Below are 17882 nucleotides of genomic sequence, written 5' to 3'. Positions count from 1 at the left end.
GTTTTTATACTTTTAACTGCTCTGCCCATTTTTATTGCACTGTACTTTAAATCTTCTTAATAAATAAGCTGGAATTGACGTATCTTATGGCTACACCAAGTTTTTACCTATCATCCAGCACAGTGCGCACTTAGGGATAGTCTACTGTTAGTTTCCTCTGGAAATTTGAATTTACTGTTTTTGAGGACTGTATATTTTTAATTTTTAGATCATGGATCATGTCTCATCTGATAACTCGTATTTGTATGCTGATTGTATGTATGTTATTGCTTTTAAGATAATAGTTATCGAATTAGGCTACTTTTGACTTGACTTTCCGCGTCAAAAAGGTTTGGAAACACAGTACCGAACCGGAGCGCCAAAAGTCACATCTGAACCAGATGGTGGAAAAAAACAATCTAAAGATGGAGTTAATGCCCATGCGCACTATAATCAAAGGGAGGAGTCACCTAACTTGTGACTACAACTGACTTCTTCCAAGACAATAACAAACTGCAATCATCCGAGCCCAATACCAGATTGCGCTCTATGCACAAGTATGTATTCTGCAACTTACATGCCTCAAACGTTATTTTCTTAATGAATTTGGGTGGTTTTAAAAGTAGAGTATTAGAGCTTCTTAAGTTCCGACTCAAGCAAGATAGCTCAATATTTTTGCTGGGTAGGCGGGGGTATTGTGGTAAATAGCTTTGCGCGTCAGGCAAGCAATCTTGAAGTGAATCCTTGTTTCAATGGATAGTCAGTTAAGCTGAATTAAGTCCGGGTGATATGGTCATATTTTCTGGAACCCGTGATGAGTCTGGACAACGAGTTAAGGGTAGCTTTAAGCGGAGTCAGACCCGCTTTAGGAAGGCCTGTAAGGGTCACCAAACCATATTCCAAGCGTGAGAAAACTAGGCATTGGACAGCAGTCTGGATGTCCTCCGGAAGCAAGAATGGCCTTGACTTTCCTTAGGGCGTTGAGCTGATTATTAGCACCCCTAATAGTGGCACTAATGCAAGTTTGCATGTTTAGGTATTTGTCCGGGGTGATGCCTAAAGATCTAGCAGAGTCAACATGTGGAGTGCAGTTGAGTGCAGAGAGTTGTTTGATCCAGTCTTGGGTAGTAGCTGAGTGGTTGTGGGGGGGGGGAATCAGAAGGAATTCTGTTTTAAGGGAGTTTAGCAACAGATGATTATGTGTTAGCCACTGTTGCGTTTTCCAAAGCGCATCATTAAGAGGTTTTATTTCGTCAGGAGAGGAGATCACCAGTTAAAAATGCGTATCATCAGCACACATATGGTATTGAATGTTGGATTTGTTCAGAATATTGGAAAGAGTTTCCAAAAAAAGGTTGAACAGTGTGCGAGAGAGTGCAGAACCTTAAGGTACTCCAATCGTGACCGGGGTACTGGCTACAAGTAATTGGTAAACTTTGATTCTTTGGGGACGGTTATGTACGAAAGAAGCAAACCAATTTAGGACAGGGCCCGATAACCCCATGGATTGTTTAAGAAAATAAATCAGGTTTTCATGTTTAATAGTGTCAAATGCTGATGACAAGTCAAGCTGGACAGGGGACATTTTTGATCATGGGATCTCAAGGTGTCATCAACTATGTGGGTTAGAGCGGTTTGAGTGCTGTACCCCGCTCTGAAACCAGACTGGTAAAGGTCAAGGAGCTGACATTTTTCGATGTGGTTGCAGAGCTGTGTGTGGACGCATTTCTCAAGTAATTTCGCTAAAGTCATGAAGGTAGTGATCAGACGGAAGTTAGTGGGATCTGCTAAATCAACATTAGGCTTCTTAGCGATGGGACTGACTTGCCTCATAATGAGTTATAGTATAACTTACAGTTATAACTTGTGCACCGTACGAAACGTCCTATAACTTGTGCACCTCCATACACAGTGTTGTGAAGCCACACAGCATGAACTATAACTCAACCTGCTACCATGCAAAGTGATTTCATAAAAGCCTGGAGATTGTTATGAATTTTATGATTTAAGCCAGTATAAGTGATGTAATATAAAAGTGCATAATCTGCATGTAGGAATTTACCCTGCAAATCGTTTAAATGTCATGAACAAATGGCACAGATCTAATATCTGGTAAGTAGATACATGATAAAGTAAGGGCACGATATACCTGTAGCGTGACAATAATAATGGCAGTCTATACCAACTAAACTGCCAACTGCAGTATCTGCATGGTTCCTGTTAGCAGGGGGCTTAAACAATTATTGCTGCATCATACAACAAGCACTGGCAAAGCCAATATACCTGGTTTGGAACAGAGGTGTGTCTGCAATGATTAGTTAGTTTGTGTGTGGCAGGGCTACTGGATGACTTCAAGGATGAGTCATTAGGTACATGCATGAGGTAATAATGCGTGGATGAAGAGTGACAGTGTAGGAATTCAAGTATGGGACAGTGAGCCTATGTCTAAATATATAGGTGGAGTAGTACTAACTGCATGAGTGTACGATATTTACTAAAAGATGGGGTATGCAAGAAAGTAAATACAAATGCGCTCAAGTGTGATGCCTTTAGGAGCCACCACCTCTGCTACATTTGAGTATGGCACAACTGGGCACTGATGAACCAGTTACTTACCTTCTATAACACATTATCTGGTAGAGACGATCTAGCTTCAGATTCATTACCTTTCAATTTCCCAGGAGTCAGGCTGGATCTGGAAACTTTTGCTGAGCAATACCCCTTGCGCCCGCCGCCGGGTGGCTCCATTCAGCTCCGCGTGACGTCGGCAGCGTTGGTTATGACATCGCAGTGCCCATATAAGCGCCTTCCAGGCACAAGGACGTCAGTACTTTTCGTTTTTTCCATGCCAGACGCAGAGCTACTAAGCAACTGATGTAGACGTGTGCAAAACTAGGGCCCTGAAAAAGGGAAAAACCCTAGCCATACAGTATCAGTCCGCAAAGTGGGGAGCTAGATAGTCTCTACCAGATAATGCATTACAGAAGGTAAGGAACTTGCTCATCCGATAGAGACTTCTAGCTGCAGATTCCTTACCTTTGAATCAGATACCCGAGCTATACCATCCCGGCGCTGGGTTGCGGGCTCAAGTCTTGCAGGACTAAACTGGCAAAATGTCCATCCCTGCACACTTGCCCATCAAGGCAGTAATGTTTTGAGAAGTGTGCAAAGATGCCCATATCGTAGGTAAGTAACTTGTTCATCTGATAGACTCTTCTAGCTGCAGAATCCTTACCTTTAAATCAGATACCCGAGCCATCCTGGCTGTGGGTTGCGGACTCGCATTCTAGACTAAGAAGTCTTGCAGGACTTAACGGGAAAAATGTCCGTCCCTGCGCACTTACCCATCAAGGCAGTAATGTTTTGCAAACGTGTGCAAAGATGCCATGTCGCTATCTGACAGATTTCTTGCACAGGGACACCCCGAGCCAAGGCCGTAGTCGCAGCCATTCCCCTGGTGGAAGAGGCCCTTAATCCCTCAGGGGGCTGCTTCATCGCGAAGGCATAACAAATTTTGATGCAGAGAACGACCCAGCGAGAGATGGTCCTTTTCTGCACTGCCCTTCCCTTCTTTGCTCCCACATACCTCAAAGTGTTGGTCGTCCACCCGGGACGCTTTAGTACGGTCAAGGTAGAACGACAACGCTCTTTTTGGGTCCAGGGGGTGGAGACGCTCCTCCTCCTTAGAGGGATGTGGGGGAGCAAAGAAGGTGGGCAAAGGGATGGGCTAACCCAGATGGAATGGGGTCACAACCTTTGGCAAAAAAGATGCTCTGATGCAAAGCACCACCTTGTCTGGAAAGGACATAAGATAAGGAGGTGAGTAAGATAATGCCTGCAACTCACTCGACCTCCGGGCCATTGTAATTGCCACTAAAAAGGCTGTTTTGGGGGCCGTGGTCACACGTCGGCTAAGATGGGCGCGAACTAGCGCAGCTCCGCTAGTCCCCAGTGTTCGTGTTAATTCATCTGCATAAAAGATCCATTCTTGCCAGATAACGGAGCAGCATCAGATACCTAGCAGTGGGAGAGTACTCGGAACGCTGTGCTCCACATCGGGGCTCAGACTCATTGGCAAGCCACAGCTTGCGTGCTTAGGTGGGTCGCAGGGAAGTGGTCCGAATCCGGATCCTTGAACATCGGAGGAAAATCAAACACTCTTCAAAGCTTCTAACCGGTCTAGTTGCCGGGCCCATCGTTTGGGCACCTGACCAAGGAATCGGCGGCCTCCTATCCATGCTAATGCCGCAGCACCAGAACCCATCAAACAGATGTCTGCAGATTGAGTTCCCGGCGAAACAACAGACAATTTGCCCATTATCCCTAAGTGCGCACTGTGCTGGATGATGCAGGGAGCTGCCCACCGCCTACTGCAGCCCTCAGACAAGGTGAGAGGGTCAGGTAATTAAGGACGAGAGACCAGGGGATCGATAAGCAAGGGCCGTGACCAGAGACTATTGCACCAAGGGCCCTCTGCCTGATTATCTTGTTCATCTGCCACAACAAAGACACTCCGTACCTGGATGGGAGCAGCTGCATGAAACAGGCGGAAGAAGAATGTGAAAGGGGTGGGGAAACTGAGAAATAGTGCCTCAGAGCAGCCAGGGCCACCTGAACCCCTACTCCCCAGTCCTCTCCAACCCTCACCGTGGAGAGTAGCTCGACGACCTGCGGGACCCGTAGAGATATATATACAACAAGTGAAAGGGGCGCATAAGACACCAGCTCTGCCCTGATCCTCCTCCCCCAGGCATGGCACAAGCAGAAGCAACTTCGGCAGTCCCATATAGAGAGGTAAAATTGAACCAATTTGAGCTGCGAACATACTCCTGGGGTGGTGCAGCAGCCCTGGAAGCCTCCCTCCTGCACGAGTACTGATCATTCCCCCTCTGTTGGCTCCTTGATGCAGCCTCCAGTACATAGACATCAGAGAAAGTACGGCAGCTCACTGCAGTCTTGCAATGATAGCTGGCCCTCCCAGACCTGGGGTGAATTCCGCAAGGCCACGTGGGGCACACAGTGATTGCACTCTATAGGCGGGCAGCGAGTAGTAGCCCAAGGGACCGAAGTGCTGGGAGGGAAGGTAAGGCTGCTCACTCGTGCCCCCTTCCTCCGTGGTAGCATCCAATAATGTCCGGTAACAAAGGCATCAAGAACAGTCCCCAAACCAAGCTCGATCGCTATGCTGTGTCCAGAAATTCAAGCTTGGAAGGACAGCTAAGGCCAGAGGCAAGGCAGGGGCTACAACAGGAGACAGAGGACCGTCGCTGAAAGACATCATGGTGACAATCACCTGAGTGCGCACTTCACTAGAGACTAGAATGGACACAATAACAACTGAAGTCACACTCTTGCGTGCAGATATCCATAAAATGAATGACCGGGTCCAAGTAATGGAAGTTGCTGCAGCCGCCCCTGAACGAGACTCCAAAACAATGCAACAGATCAAGCAGATGCAGGAAGTAAGCAAGTCGCTTGAAAGTAATCTCCAAAGATCTCCTGCTTTTTCTCGGTGGAGAGGGAGCATCGAGTACCAGGAGGGAGGCCAAGACCGGGAGTTGCCCCTCGACCATTGCAAGCGAGACTATTCAACTTCAGAGACCGAGATTTGATCCTGCAAACTGCCCGTATGGCTACGCGAAGTTCAAAAATAGCGTTTTGACCTTCTTCCCGGATTACACTGTGAATGTACAGAGACTTAGACGCTTGTTCCAAGGCGCCGAAATTCGACGTAGAAAGAAGAACCTGAAATATTCAATGTTGTTTCCTGCCAAACTTCGGGTGGAGGGCAAAATATGGTTCTTCGACAACTCTGAGTCGGAGAAAGAATGGATTGATGGGTGGAGACCGGTCATTATGGTACTCAATCAAAAAGGGAGAAATCCCCTAAAGGGCATAATGGATTAGAGGGGCAGGGGCATAGGAATCAGCACCTGATTACAAGGATCCGGAAGGAGAATAACCCTTAACGAACACTTGCGACTTGCCGATAGAGCATACAGGGTCAATGAACTTGATCAGATGCAGTGAATGGTGATATCTCCTGATCATTCGGACTATGGGCTAAGTGACATTCGGTTCATACCAATAATTATTGCAAGTATATCTTATTCTTTATGGCACAGTAAAGGTGGGCACGGGCCCATGGAAGGCACCCCCATCACTCTTACGTTAGTTTTTAATGGGGGTGATAGGCGCTCTGCTTACTTGGAGATTGGGTCCGTTTTGAACCCAGAATGCAGGGAGTGGGGGTTGGGGAAAATTGTTTTGTTTACAAATTAGTTTAGATGACAGCGACTCAGAGCAGAAATTGGTCCATCACGCAAACACACCATTGCTTGATGACAGGCAAGCGTTTCCCACTATAGAGGGCTTACGCACTCTGAAGATTATGTGCTCCGCCTTTTTCCATCTGAATAGCTTGCCAGGGTTCTTAGGCGAAGTTGTAAGTGAGCATGGTAAATGACAGGGGAATTAAACTATTGTCTTGGAATGTAAATGGTCTAGGTGACAAGCTCAAAAGAGGGATAGTACTCCAATATGTAAAACGACAAGCTCCGGAAGTTGTCCTCCTACAGGAACACACTTGGTAGGAAACACATGTATGGCCATGATACGGTGCGGATATAAGCTAATAGCTCACTCAGCATTCACCACTGGCTCCAGGGGAGTCGGCATACTTATAAGAAAGAATTTCCTGATGTCTGTAGATCGGACCTGGACCGACGAACAGGTAAGATATGTAGCAGTCACAGGGATTTGGGAGGGTAAAACACTAACACTAGCGTCCATATATTTTCCGCCGGGCCTCCATGCCCTGGCCTTTAAGGACTTGGGAGATCTCCTTCTTGCCTTTCCCGATGGGAGGCTCGTGATAGGAGGGCACTTTAATTTGATTGTCTTGGGGAAGCTTGACCGTTTCCAACCAAGACAGGTGACCCCGCGCGTACAAAAAATTATGAATACCTGGGTGCCATGGGACTGACTGATGTCTGGCGCACACTGAACCCTGCTGAGAGACAGTTTACTTTTCACTGCGGATCCCATCACTCACTCTCGAGACCTGATTATATCATAGTGCCTGCAGGTCAGATGGGGCAAGTGAAGGAGGTTCGCCATCTGGTGAAGGGTATATCGGACCACTCTCCAATCTGGGCCGTGCTGGGGGTAGGCGAAACACAAGCAGGGAGAATTTCTCCAATAAATCCTTGGTGTTTGAAGAACCCTGCAATTAAAACTAAAATGACGCTTGGCATTGATCAGATCTTTCAAGAAAACGAGGGTTCTGTACTCTCCGTCCTCTCACTCTGGGAAGCATTTAAATCTGTGGCCAGGGGGGAGGCAATCTCTATCATCGCGGGAAGCCGGAAAGAGAAAAACGCACAACTAACCAGGTTGGAATCTGATATCCTTGAGTTAGGAAAAGGGTCTGGAATGGAGGGTTTGAAAGACAGCAAACACCTACTGAAACTAAAAATGAAATACTATAAATATCTATCCATGGACGCGGTGCAGACCTAACAGAGCCGTGCTCTGTAAAATCTATGAAGCAGGGAATAAAGCGAGGAAATTATTAGCTTGGCTGGACCGCAGAGTACAAACGAATAGACTAGTAGTCAAATTAACTGATGGATCAGATAAGCGTATCAAAGACCCCCAGGCAATCTCAGATGAATTTGTTGATCATTTTAAGAGAATTTATAAGTCCCATGTGGCTTACAGGAAGGAAGAGTCGAAGTACTTATCATCAGAAATGCAAATAGCGACCGTATCACCCGAGGAACTTGAGACACTAGATAGTGAACTTACCACCACAGAAGTTGAATGGGCTATAAGAGACTTACAATCCGGTAAGGCGATAGGACCCAATGGCTTGCCCATTGAACTGTACAAACTCGCCCCGAGCAAAATAGCGCCCTACCTCGCCAAGATGTTTCTGACAAGCCGTGAACAGGGTAGGATCCCCACAGACCAGAGATTGGCTACTATTGTGGTCATCCACAAGGATGGTAAGTCTAAACATCAATGCTATTCTTATAGACCAATATCGTTACACAACACAGAGGTCAAAATCTTGGCTAAACTGTTGGCCACCCGACTGCTCTCCGTTATTACCAAGTTCATGCACTCAGATCAATCTGGATTTATTCCCTCAAGGAATACCTCATTCAATAGCCGATGTTTACACAGATTTCTGAGCAGATCAGATACTCTACGTGAGGACGCAGTGGTGATTTACTTGGATGCCTCCATAGCTTTCGATACCATTGAATTGCCATATATGTATGTATATGTATGTCCTCAAGAGGATGGGATATGGCCCTGAAATTTTAAGCTGGATACAACTTTTATATACCGAGCCTCTAGCACAGGTTGTGGTAAATAAGAAATGCGTTACTTACCTGTAACTGCAGTTATCCAGTATTGGTGTCTTTCATAGATTCACATACCTGAATCATTCCCCGTTGTCTGGATGGGAGTCCCCGGTACATAAATAAAGTAATGTCCTATAGACATATAGAGAATAGTAGGCCTAACGGCCTCACATTAGTAACATATCCATGTCCTTTTGAAAAAAGATCCAAACTCTAGAAAAGAGCCAATCAGCTGTCACCTCCCTCTAGAACCCTCCTGGCAGGAGCCTCAGTCCCTCAGATTTTCATACGCACTAAGCTAAGTAGGCGTGTTACTGAGAGAATTAGGTGAGTCCTTCCAGGGGAGGCGGGAGGGTTGCATGTGAATCTATGAAAGACGCCAATACTGGATAACTGCAGTTACAGGTAAGTAACGCATTTCTTATCCAGTATTATGGGTGTCTTTCATAGATTCACATGCCTGAATCAGAGTAGCAAGCAATGCAGAGAGCACATTTCGGACGGTACAGTATATACAAGTCATTAGATAATAACATATCAGCCAATAGACGCCAACAACAAGTATCAGTAAAGAAATGTGCATACAAGAGAGGGATGAAAGAAGGCTCACCTCAGTGAAATAGATGGCGTAGTACTGCTTGTCCCACCGCTGCATCTTTCATAAGCTCCTTGTCCAGGCAGTAATGCACGGCTTTCCAAACTGTGTGGCGCGACACGTTACTGTGTCGCGACGCACACGTAGGTGTGTCGCGTGATGACGTCTGCAGGCCAGCCCGAGAACGTCGTGATCAGCGATCACGACGTGCACGCGACGTGCAAGGCAGAAGGCGATGCAGCTGCGGAGCCTCGTGGGAATATTGCCCCCCCCGACCCTCTTCCGGGGAGGAGTACATCTGCGCATAAAATTAAATATTATTACCGCCCGACCGCGACCCTCACTGTGACTGTCACTACAGTCTCAGCAATGGGCCCGCGTACCAGGCATCGTGATCCTCCAGATGATTGCGGGGGACGGCCGACAGTGTGACATAGATAAAACTAAGTAAAAAAAAGGCCAGGCAGCCGTCAATGACGTACGTTTCTAATTTCTAACTAAAGACAGTTAGGAAACATCCTAATTGAAGGCAGGTCACTGATGCGAAAAAGCCAATTTACCAAGGCAAAGGCATGTCTCTCTCTCTCTCTCTCTCCTATGTGCATTATAGGCCTTGAAAGAGAACTTAAACAATACAGTCTGGTAATGATGCTCTTTGCTGCACACCGGGAAAGGTAAATGGCCACTTACAAGATTTATAACGACAACGCAAATGTTGTCAAGGAAAAAAAGTATTACTGATTGCTGAGTACTGACAATAATAAAACGCTGAAGATTCCTGTCAAAATGAAAGAATATGCAAAAACACTATTCAGAACACTGCTAATCATCTGCTCCCGTCAATGACTTGAAGGGTATTTGACCGTATATTTACATTAAACACATTTCAGAAACCAAACTCTTAGTGCTATACTGGAATTTTTGAATTACCGCTGGGAGCCTTACATCTCAGGAAGTACAATAGCGGCAGCACGTGTAGCATGTGTTGTGACGTTGCTGAGCACAGAGGATTACACCAGCCTCTTCATGCAGCTACTGAGCCTCAGAATCATTGCAGAGTGTCGAGGCCATGATGAGGCGGTCCGTGCAAATAATTGCCAATCGCCTCAAAGCAAAGTGAGTGCAGCCTGGAGTGTGAACACTCTCTCACTCTGCTTGATCTCCAAATCTACTTTCACTGGATAGTGCTAGTGCAGGATGACAATACTGGTGCCATCCAACAAATTACTGTCAGCGCGGCCACTGTCGCAATTAAGTCAGCAGAGCCGGTGTTGTATTAATTCACTCTGTGACAGTCTGTTGATGTAACCTGCGGCTGGGCGGGTTGCAGCGCGCCGACCAGGGCAGACACCACTCACGGCTCGCTAATGATTTGTATTATGCTTTAAAAGTGCATTGCTGAAGTCTACTGTATTCTGATAGTTATAGCGTCCTGATTGCACTAGTGCGCCAAACTCACTCTCCTGAGGCTTGCCAATGCCCGTGCTGTCTGCGGCTGCTCGCAAGTCATCTGACTACTGGCTCTTTCACTTATGATATAATATATTATGTATTAAAAACAACCTACAAGGAATTAACGTGTGATATTTAGGCAGCTGGCATCAATTAAGTCAGCTGAGAAGACCCGTGTTTTGGGGGCCCTCAGTAGCACTAGAGTGCAGTGCCAGCATTGGTACCTGTTCTCCATTAATATGTGGGAAATAGTTGCCTTTAACATTCTGGTACCTTTCTCGACAAAACGGGTCCCGATGAATTGATGCTGCCGTCCAGTGCCGACTGTGTTAAATTACAGGAAGACCGACACTTGCGTTCAACTTCCTGCCCTCGACACACAAGTATAGGTAGTGCCCTTTCATTTCTGGTGCTTTCACATGGCAATCTGAAACCTTGGCAGCTATGCCATCTGTAATCAGGCTGGGAGAGAGCGTCTTCTTGTAAGTGTAGCAGAGGAGTTTTTCGATGGGGAATATGTTATCCCCATAGAGAAAAAAAGTTGACTGACGCATTTATGCATTGATTTTTCCTATTCGGAAATGGGAAGGGGCGTTCTCCTGGAACTTTTTGTGAATTCACAGAAAGTGGAAAACCTGCTCCAACTGTAAGAGTAACCTACAAGGAGCAGATTTCCACCTTTCTTAGTGAATAGGCAAGCCCTTAGATTTCCACCTTTCCTTGTGAAAAGGCAGTTCTATAGATGTGTGTGTTTGTGGGGCTGTGTGTGTGGGGTGTGTGTGCGAGGGGTGTGTGGGATGTGTGTGTGTGGGTTCTGTGTGTGTGGGTTGTGTGTGGGGGGTTGTGTGTGGGGGGGGTTGTGTGTGTGTGGGGGGGTTGTGTGTGTGTGGGGGGGTTGTGTGTGTGGGGGGGTTGTGTGTGTGGGGGGGTTGTGTGTGTGGGGGGGTTGTGTGTTTGTGTGGGGGGTTGTGTGTGTGGGGGGGTTGCGTGTTTGTGGGTGGGGTGTGGGGTTGTGTAAGTGGGGTTGTGGGTGGGTGGAGTTGTGTGTGTGGGGGGGCGGCGTGGGGGTTGTGTGTGTGGGTTGTGGATGGAGGTGTGTGTGGGTTGGGTTGTGGGTGTGGGTTGGGTTATGTGTGAGGGTTGTGTGTGTGGGGTTGTATTGGGTTGTGTGTGTGGGTGGGGGTGTGTGTGGGTTGTGCGTGTGGGGTTGTGCTGGGTTGTGTGTGTGGGTTGTGTGTGTATGCTTTGTGTGTGTGTGTGTGTGCATTGTGGTGGTTCGGGCTCGCTTGCTGCCCTCGCTCGCGTTACTGTGTCCCTGGGAAATTTTGCACAAAAAGGTGTGTCACCAACATGAAAAGTTTGGAAAGCTGTGCAGTAATGCCTAGTGAAGGTATGTGGCGACTTCCATGTTGCCGCTCTGCAAATGTCAATGACTGGCACCCCTGCAAAGAGTGCAATAGAAGTGGACATAGCTCTCGTGGAGAGGGCTCGCACCTTAGAGCGTAGTGGCTGTCCTGCTTGTTCATGACAGAAAGAGATGGCTGCAGAAATCCCGCGTGAGATGCTCTGTTTAGTAAGTGGGAGACCCTTCCTAGGTCTGCTGTAAGCTACAAACAGCTGGTTTGACTTCCTGACCGCTTTTGTTTTGTCGATGTAAAATTTTAAGCATCGCTTGAGATCCACGGAATGCAATGATCTCTCTGCTGCTGTACTGGGATTTGGAAAGAAGGAACGCAAAACCACAGGCTCATTAAGGTGGAAATCCGAGGTAACTTTTGGGATAAACTTTTAAATTGGTCCTCAGGATCACCCTGTCATTTTTAAATTGCAGAAAAGATCCTGAATTGAAAATGCCTGCAGTTCACTCACCCTCCTTGCAGAGGTGAGCGCAAGAAGGAGCGCTGTCTTCCAAGAGATGTATTTCAGGTGTCAGCTCTGTGCACTGGCTCGAATAGAAGCTTCCTGAGCTGATTAAGAACTACATTCAGATGCCAGGTAGGTGGCAACATCCTTACTGGAGGGAAAGACCTGTATAATTCCTTCAAAAATTGTTGGATCGATTCGTTGTCGGATGAAGGGCTCAGTAGAGTGCGGTGCATCTACTTTGGGTCCGGTTATCAGGTTTACTGGATGATTGGGAACTGAGTGGAGGCAAGATGGCCGCCAGGCTGCTGTAGAGTGCAGTCGCACTTATTCCTTCTCCTGGACCCAGGGAATAAATGGCTGGAGATGGATTAAAGCATGCTGATTCTACGGGATATACTCTGGACGGAAGGCGGTACTAGCATTAAGACACTACAAAAGGTGCTTACAACTTGGGGGTGCTATTACTGTGAGCACTTTAAGAAGCACTTTAAGAAGGCGATTGCGGACAGCATCTATACAGCCTTAAGGATGTCGCAGCGTTCAGGTGCTATACCAAAGGTCACGCTGAGTAAACGTACAACAACTATGGCTACAAGTAGCATTTCCCAGAAAACGCAGCTCAAGAAGAGCGAGAGACCTGCTAAGGATAAAGACAAAGAAAAGGCTGACTTTAAAGTGGAGAGTAAGTCAGCCTCGCAAGCAGCACAACCGGAGACTTCTGGAGGTAAAGCGCAGACACAACAGAGGCGCTCTCACTCCGAAAGTGGAACAGCAAAGCATGCGATTACTATACCTGCCGCTGGCAAGGATCGGCGGCAACCCACTGTGGCAGAGGCTTTCGCTGGAAGGAATCAACAGTTAACCCCGGTCGCTGGAGGTGGTTCGGATCCAAACTCGGACCCAAACTCAAAACAGAACGCGGAAATTCTCCTCGCTGACCGCGAGGACGCAAGCACGGCGGTTGCTAAGCAACCGGGGCCTGAAACGCTCACGCCTCTAGCGGGAGATGCACAGGGGCTGGAGAATACAGCGGAGGTTGTCGAGGTGGCTGTCGAGGACGCCAGCACGAACAATGACGTCAATGTAGGCGGCGAAGCAGGATCAAAGACGGCGAATAACGCAAGTAAGCTCAGTAATACCCAAACAAAGGAAACATCTGAAACAAACATTTACACTGCCCAAATGCTCGAAGCTTTGAATGAAGTAAATCTAGCTCCAACACCCGTGGATAGCAGTGTAATGGTACAATCTACCTGGGGCAGTATGAAAAGTATTCAGAGCCACATAAAGGGGGCAAAAGGGAGGAGAGTATGCTCCCCGGATAGGGAAAAGTTTTACTCCGTGACTGAGGGGTCAGACTCTTCATTGCTGGGATCAGAGGAAGAGGATACTAACACAGACCTATCATCTGGGACAGAGTCTGAAAGATCCCTCTCTAGTGAGCACAGAAACAGGGAAACACAAAAGAGAAGAAGAAGAACAATGATAAGGCGTGACCGGGAAATGGACAGAGCAGCAACAAGTACAAACAGGAAGCTGTTATGGGACTATGGTAGTGCTTCCAAAATTTACCAGGATCAGGATCTGGGAGTGGCACCCGAGAGCTATCCTTTAAATGCCCCTAATGAGTTAAACGATAACCCTCCTCAAGCAACTTTGGATGGGATGTTCTCTATGCTGAAGCAAATGCATTTAGAAGCTCGCTTAGAAAGCAGACGAGCAAGGCAGGATACAAAGAAAATACAAGCGAGCATCAGGAAAATGAACAGAAAATATCAGGAAGTTGAAAGTAGAGTGGAACAAGTAGAAGAAAGAACTGGGAAACTGGAGGATGAGGTCACAGATTGGCAGAATGCAAGAACAGAACAAGGGAAGATGATCGAAGACTTGCAGTGGAAGCTGGAAGATTTCGAGAATCGCCAAAGACGGAACAATCTACGCTTTCTAGGCATAGAGGAAGGACTGGAAGGGAAGGACCCAAGGGGGTTTATGGTTAAACTGTTAAAAGAGGCATACCCAGAGGCGCAGTGGCAGTGGGAAGTTGAAGTGCAGAGAGCGCATAGATTTCCGTTAGTGCAGAAGGGGGGAAGAGGCGGTAACCAAAACAGCAGTAATCAGAATGGATTGCCTAGGGCAATGCTGGTCTTTTTTGGAAATTTTTTAGCTAGGCAGGAAATCTTTGAGACTGCAAGACCAGAGAGGAAAAAATCAGTGGAGGGGATTACTTTTTTTACGAGGCCCGACTTCTGCCACACTACTGTGGAAAGGAGGTGGAAACTGAGACAGCTTATCACTCCTTTTCAACGACAGGGCTCAGAAGCATACTTGATGTATCCATCTAAGTTAAAAGTGGTCACAAGGGGCCGCATCAGAATGTTTTTCTCGGAAGTAAAGGCAGGAAAATATCTAGCAGAGATTACAGAGCTTCAGAAAAGCAGGAAGAGTAAGGAATCAGAACCAGCATAGGTTAAATAAGGAAAATATTAGGCATATTGTATATTGGGTTTCACGATGGTAATATGGTTAACTAGGGTGGGAGAAGGAAAGCGACACTACAGTAGCACGCAGCCACACATAGGTCAAAATTGACCTATTTGCCTGTGACAGGGGGGGGGCTAGCAAGGGGAGGGGGGGAAAGGGGGGGTTGGGGGAGGGGGGGCAGGAAGAGGGTGGTAAAGAGAGAAGGTTTTATACAGCACAAAATAATATGGTATGTAGACACACAAAGGTGGTAGGAAAATATCTTGAGGATTTGTTTTTTGGTCTTTTTTATAAAAGCAGATGGCATTAAGAATCACTACAATCAATATATGCGGGTTAAATGATGGGGGTAAAAGGCAGAAAGTAGCGGCCATGTGCAGAACGTTAAAATTGGATATCATATGTCTACAGGAAACACATGTGAGGGGGAAGGATAGGTATCTTATGGATCAGCTAGGGTTTGATGTATTAGCACACACGCACCAAGATACTAAAACAAAAGGAGTGGCTATACTGGCGAAAAAAGGCTTGATGAAAGTAGAGAGAAAGAAGGAAGACGTGGATGGTAGATGGGTGATGATAGAAGGAGAAATAGCCGGATGCCGCTACACAATTGTTTCTGTATATGGTTCCAATGAAGACGAACCTGATGTATTTGATTATCTAGATACCGAATTGCCGCTATGGACTGAACCTATAATTGTGTGTGGAGATTTCAATATCAATGGGCTAACAGGGCTGGGTATGAGGGGAGGGGGGATGAAGGGCGAGCGCAAGAAGAAAGTAAGAAAAGCCATTGTCAATCTAATGAATAATAATGCGTTGGTAGACGTTTGGGCGGCATACAATCCTATAGGGACAGGTAGTACTTTTTATTCGGCCCCTCATAAATGTATAGCCAGATTAGATTACTTCTTAGTTACCAGTCCATTAGTATCAGAACTGAAAATAGAAATTTTACCTCGAGTTTCCTCAGATCACAATCCACTGGTGTTGACTATCTCCCGGAACCACAATATTAGTCACAAAGAGTACTATTGGACATTTGAAAGAGGGTTGCTCAGAGAAGAGGACTATGTTAGCAGAATGAAGGTATGGATTACGCAGTTCTGGGAGGTAAACAGAGGTACGGCAACCGCAGGCATGGTTTGGGATGCATTCAAAGCAGGGATAAGGGGGGAAACATTGGCTTATACTCTATATAGGAGTAAAAAGGAGAAAATGGAGTTAGCCAGTAGGCTACAGGATTTAAGGAACCTAGAACAACAGCTTATCCAGCATGTTATAAATCAAGAACCTCTTGAGCAGGTCTTACTAGAAATAGAATTGAAGAATGCAGAAACTGGGGAAAGATTAGCTAATAAAGCTGCGGCTAATTATTTGGCAAAAAAAGAAAAGTGTTACGAGTTCAACGAGAGAGTTGGACACATGCTCGCAGTGCGTACTAGGCAAGACCTGGCAGCTGGGGAAATTAAAGAAATTAAGAGTAAATGTGGGAAGGTTGTAACCAAGGTGGAAGAGGTGAGGGAGGTGTTTAGAGAGTTTTATTCTGAATTGTATGATCAAGACGTGAGTAGTAAGGGAAACGAGATAGAGGACTATTTGGCTGGTATCCCACACAAGGAATTGTCCTTGGAAGATAAAGAGACTCTAGAGGCACCACTAATGCTGAGTGAACTACATAATGCAGTATCAAAACTCCCCTTGGGGAAGGCCGCAGGACCTGACCAGATACCGGCAGAATTTTATAGGACGTTTTGGGATACACTAGGGATATACATGTTGGAAACTTTAAGGTATGCACAGATAGGGGAGAATACACCACAGTCATGGGCTGGTGCAAGTATAGTAGTTATTTTGAAAAAGAATAAATCACATCTGGATCCTGGCTCTTATAGGCCGATCACGCTTATGAACGCAGATGCAAAAATATACTCTAAGGCTTTATCACAAAGACTCAGTAGAGTAATCGAGGGGTTGGTATACACAACACAGCATGGTTTCATACCAGGTAAAGGGACTACGGAACACACAAGGAGAATGATCACCATATTGGATGTCACGGGAGCTGCAGGAGACCCTGCCTCAGCCATCTTTTTGGATGCAGAGAAGGCCTTTGACAGGGTCTCCTGGTGCTATTTGTGGAAAGCCTTGGAGTGGTTTGGGATTGGCAGAGGTTATATACAGGCTGTAAAGGCGTTATATGCAGCTCCAACATCTAAAGTGAGGATTAATAGAGGGTATACAGAGGATATACATATAAAGCGCGGCACAAGACAGGGTTGCCCGGCCTCACCACTGTTATTCGCCCTATATCTAGACCCTTTTTTACGAAGGTTAGAAGGAAACTCGAACATTCTCCCGATTGGTTTACATGGCTATGCATATAAGACACTTGCATATGCAGATGACGTGGTCACACCGGATCCAGGGTTAGCCATTATTGAAATTGAACAGGAGGCTTCACTTTTTGGCACATTTTCAGGGTATTCATTAAATAAAGGAAAAACACAAATAATTAAAAATAGCTGGGCAAACTATCATGATATAAGAATAGCACCTGAAGTCACGTATTTAGGGGTGAAGATCACGTCCGAGTTAGATAGTTTAGTTGAAATCAATATGAGACCACTGTTGGAGAAAATTAAAACAAACACAGAAAGGATGAACAATTTGCATCTGACCTTAATGGGTCGAATAAATGTCATTAAAATGATAACATTCCCTAAAGTGCTGTATTTACTTAGATCCATACCCCTATATTTTGAAAATGTTTGGTTTAGCAAATTAGAATTGATTTTGAATAAATTCATCTGGGTGAAAGGGAAAACAAGAAGAGCATACAGACATTTGACGGTAGATAGGGAAAAAGGGGGCTGGGGAGCTCCAGACTTTAGGCTCTATTATTGGGCTGCGGTATTACAGTACAGTAAGGTGTTAATAGGAGGAGGAGGTCGGGATCAACCAACGGATAGTGAGGTGGGCTTACCTAATGTGTATGCCGTATTGCTGGGGGAGGAAGCTGAGAATGGGTTTTTCAATACTACTGAATTCACGTATTTCCAACACACGAGATTTAAGACGTTGAATGCAGTGTATAGGGTGTGGAAAGGAGTGGCTAAAAAATTAGGGCT

General features: G+C 46.2%; 1 protein-coding gene across 1 annotated transcript in view; it reads right to left on the bottom strand.

Moving 5' to 3' along the window:
- The window catches only part of PPP1R7 (protein phosphatase 1 regulatory subunit 7), a 1034080-nt gene that overhangs the window by 630340 nt on the left and 385858 nt on the right, over window positions 1-17882 (bottom strand). The gene's annotated exons all lie outside the window — the stretch shown is intronic.

This window comes from Lissotriton vulgaris, chromosome 11 (assembly GCF_964263255.1).
Source record: "Lissotriton vulgaris chromosome 11, aLisVul1.2, whole genome shotgun sequence".
Classification (NCBI taxonomy): domain Eukaryota; kingdom Metazoa; phylum Chordata; class Amphibia; order Caudata; family Salamandridae; genus Lissotriton; species Lissotriton vulgaris.
The sequence above is the reverse complement of the archived record's forward strand: the minus strand, read 5'-3'. Positions and strand labels throughout refer to the sequence as shown.